Genomic DNA, 4707 nt, shown 5'->3' with positions numbered 1-4707 from the left:
AGGGTTCTGCGTATCTTTAAAAGCAGCGCGAGTCGTCTGAGGGGAGGCGTGCGCGTGCTGTGTCTTCCGGCGCGCGTGCGAGCGCGGGAGCTTCAAAGAGTCTTTCTTTAAGGTGAAGTTGCCGGGAATGATTCAGGCTAAGGTCATTCAGCTCGTGAATGAACAGAGGCGAATAGGAAAACGAAACTAGACTATAGAAAAACATAAAAGAAACAAAAGAAAAGAAAAGAGAAGCAGGCCGAAGCCGGTCCGGACTTGGGTTTCCAAAGTTTTGGAGGAGGAAGAAGAGAGATAAAGAAACTGAAGGTTTTGGCTTTTATCAGTGTCCCGTGTACCGTCCCCTTTCTCTGGATGACGAATCAGTTTAGAGCAGGAAGATTGTCCTGGTGTGTTAATGCCGCCCGACCCTCGTGTGGAATCACGAGGGGCAAAATGTGATATTATGCTCGGGGAATTAAAACGCATGGAACCATAACGTTTATCACAGTCTCTTATCAAAAATCTTTTTCTTCATGCCCAGGGGATCAAAATAACACTAAGAACGACTATTGACAAGGATAGCAACATAGAGATACATTATTTGTGGACACAAAGGCAGTTTAAGATTACATTACGGTAATTCAAAAACACAACTACTCTAATATCATTCTGGGGAACATGCAAATCACCCAGAACACTCTTTACACAGTTGTAATAGTTGGTAAAATGAGATTTTACTAGTGGAAGTCCATATATGGTAGTGTGCGTGTCTGCGTGTATCTGTGAGGTCAGCATCGGTTGCATCTCGTGGTGCATACCACGTGAGGGGTTGGGGCTATTTGAAAATGTGTTACTCGGCAAAAACAAAGGTAGTTCTGTGGGCAGACTAACTTGACAGCCTGAGGCGTCATATAATTTTGCTGAGAGAAGCAAGATAGTCCTAGTTGTCCAAAACAACTGAATGGGGTAAGTCTTGTAATTTTGCCTTCAGTACACAAAGGACAAACGTTAGACACAGTAAGGGAATTGTGGTCGCAGCACGTGATAGTATGAGAAACAAACAGGGGCCTGTTCGTTTATTTCATTAAGTCGTGTAAAACATTAACCAGGGCCTGCTTGTAGACACTTGTGTCAGAAAGCTAGTCAACTAGGCCTTTCTGGGTATATGCTCATAGGTGTTTTAGCATGAGAGAAACAATCAGGAATCGCTAATTCAGAGCATCTGGCCGGATAGACTGTCAGTGTCGTTACAGCGGGTTTAACCCAACGACGATAGAGACGCGACAGCCGACAGCAAGCACACTCTGATTTACCCGTCTCTCGCACAACCGTCAATCCAATTCCATTTAACCTCTCAACAATGCTCTGTGTGTCTTATTAAACCAACACGTTTGTGAACACATTTCCTGCCTGGAGTTTTTGTGTCGCTGAGGCTGTCAAATATGACGTGCGAATATTCCCTCTAAAAACAAATGTTGATTAGGGCTGAATGATTAACCGCATATAAGCCATCTCGATTTAAATGCGATTACATGTAAAGTGCTGATCAAGAGTTTTGTGCAAGCAATTTAAGGTCGTGACTCTTGTCCCAAATATAGCAGGCTTCATTCAGTGATTAAAACAAATATTATTAACATTAATTGAAGTTTTACAGTATATAGTATATAGAACTGACATTGAACGCTCGCAAAGCAGACAGCCGCGCCTCTGCTACCGTAGGCGTGTTTTTCCACATTTGAAATTCACATTCGAATATTAATTTTCACCTAAAACTATTCAAATATATATTAAAATTTAGAATATTCGTTGACAGCCCTATCACTAATTGGTTGAAGGACTATCCAATTGCGTACAGTCATTTGAACTATGCCCGTTGTATGGCGGCAAATCAATGACAAAATTAACGGAGCGCACAACTGTCGTGCGCAGTAAATGACATTCGTGAAAGGATAACAGATCTACACGCGAGGAAATGGGAACTCGCGAGCTCATTCAAACCCTGCGCGCGCATGACATCTCCTCTGCATGCAATACAAGCCCTCGCGCGCGCATGATCATTTCCCACGCTCTGGCGCTTGATCTCCTCTCGCCTGCTGCTTTTGCTCGCTCGAACACTTTTATTTTTGGCAGTCGAAGGGTGGGACTTACTGTTTTAATAACCTCAAATATCATTGGTTACAATGTGATTGGACACCTGTCCTTGACTTCAGACATGAGACATCACTTAATTTGTTTTATTTATTTATATTAAAGTGTAATGTGATTTAATGCATTGTTAATATAGAATAGATTCTTACCAGATACTTTATTAACAGGAAGTCTTACTAGTGATTGCATTGTGTTGTTAAGAGATATTTACAGACTGTAATGATGTTTCCATTGGTTATAAGCATTGCAAATCTACCAAAAATTCGTATAAATTTTTATGTAAATCCTAATTTACTCTCTTACCTTTGTTCTTTGATTAACATTAATGACACTTTAAGACCAGCTGCTGCTGACAGAAACGCGATCTGACACGCGTCCCATTTTCTCACAAATCTCTACGTTCATTTACGACTTTATTTAAATAATTTAAGACTGCTCTTATGAGGACACTCGACAAAATGGACATTTTGGCATAATCTGTGTGTGTTATGGTTTTTTCAAGCCCGAAAGAGAACTCGATACTGACGCGCGTCTTTTCTGTGGGTGGGTGTAAAATAGGCAGGACTTACAGCGCAGTCTCTTTAGTCGACGCGCGTTCACGGGAGATGGATGCCGGCATATGACATAGGACGTAGCGTAGGAAGCGTTGTGACGTAGAACAGCGCAGCCAGAGAGCAGAGCAAAACAAAACGCTACATCCTACGTCATACGCCAACATCCATCTCCCGTGAACCCGCGTCGACCGTTGCTGGAAGCCAGTTATTTTCATTTATAAAGTTTTAAATATGTATATTTTTACGACAAAACCACACTGATTACCCTCAGAAGGCCTTCATTTATCCCCCTGGAGCCGGATGGATTACTTTTGTGAAGGATGCATGCACATTTTTGGGACTTGAAGGAGGTGGACCCCATAACTTGACATTATAACCACTAAAGGATCTAAGAGATTTTCTAAAATAACTGAAAATGTGTTCATCTGAAAAATGATTGACATATGCATCTCGAACGGCTTGAGGGTGAGTAAATCATGGGTTTAATATCATTTTTGGCCGAACTATCCCTTTAATAAGAGCCTGATCATACAACGCTAGTCAACGGGTGACAGAAAAAAATGGATACTGCGTAATTGCGTTAAATATTTTTAACGCTTTAAAGGTGCCCTAGAATTTGAAATTGAATTTATCTTGGCATAGTTAAATAACAAGAGTTCAGTACATGGACATGACATACAGTGAGTCTCAAACACCATTGTTTTCTCCTTATTATTTAAATCTCGTTTTTGAAAAACAGAAAACACCCCTTAAAAATAGACGAACTTCACATAACAACACAGTCGGGATCATTAATACGTACACCTCCAAACATTTGCATATGCCAGCCCATGTTCAAGGCCAGGCGGAACTGCGCAACCGAATCATCGTCCGAATCATTTTTCTTCGAGAGACATCATGGCTTGCAAACGAGCGAAGCATGGCAGTTGCTCAGTGTTTGGATGTACAAATGAACACAAAGGTATTTTTTTAGTTCCTTCATCCGAGCCTCTGAAGAACCAGTGGGTTATGTGAATGTCTGATGTGTAATTGTTCAAGTTCAGACCATGGGTTCAGACAGATAATCTTTCTCTCAAAGTCGTTCAATACTGTTTATGCATTGTAAATCAAGTCAGTGACTAAACGATCAACTTCACGTCGTTTCTCTTAGTAGGATGAAAATAATCTTACTTAAACTAATCTTACTTAAACTAAATTAATATACAGATAGCGATCAAAGAACAATTCCTTTCCAGTCGCCCAAGCTGTCAATCACACAGCGCGAGTTTATCTGGACACTTGCCAAAACTCGTTATGAAATCAATGACGCTGTTACACTGCACAACGAAGCTCTTACTGTACGTACATCATGTTTGCATTGGTGAAATCATTAGTGAGAGTGCAGAAACTGCATGGCAATGATAAGATCTTCATTCACGTGATCAACAGGCTTACACTGAAGTCTCACAGCAGCCAATCACAGCAGTGGGCGTTTACACTGACGTCTCACAGCAGACACGCCCCTTCAAACAGAATGTTCAAATCAGAGGCTAAAATCAGGCTAGGAAAAATGCCTTTTATTTCTAAATTATAACAAATTTTGATCTAAAAAACATACTAACATTATAAGGGCACCCCAGGAAACATTCTAAAATAATAAAATAATCCATGCAAGGGCACCTTTAAAACTTTTTTTTTTTTGCGGTGCCGCGGTGGGCAAGTGATGAAGCCGATGTTGCGACTGAACACCGGTAACACCGACTATCGTAGCAAGCCTATTATTTATGAACCGCTTTCTGTGCATTTGTAAATCGCTGCACACATTTGTGAATCTCTTCTTGTGCATTTGTAAATCCCCTTGGGCATCTGTGGATTTTGAAACACTTCTAGCGTCGACGTGCAGACAAATCCACAAATAAATGGACTCCACTCACCGTTTATCTAAGCCAATCAGATAACAGCCACACTGAGTTGAACAATCGTAGCACGTTCTCGCTACAACCAATCATGTTTGGCTTTACACATCGTTGGAAGCCGAAATCGAAAA

This window comes from Scardinius erythrophthalmus, assembly GCF_964197995.2.
Source record: "Scardinius erythrophthalmus genome assembly, chromosome: 1".
Taxonomy (NCBI): domain Eukaryota; kingdom Metazoa; phylum Chordata; class Actinopteri; order Cypriniformes; family Leuciscidae; genus Scardinius; species Scardinius erythrophthalmus.
The sequence above is the reverse complement of the archived record's forward strand: the minus strand, read 5'-3'. Positions refer to the sequence as shown.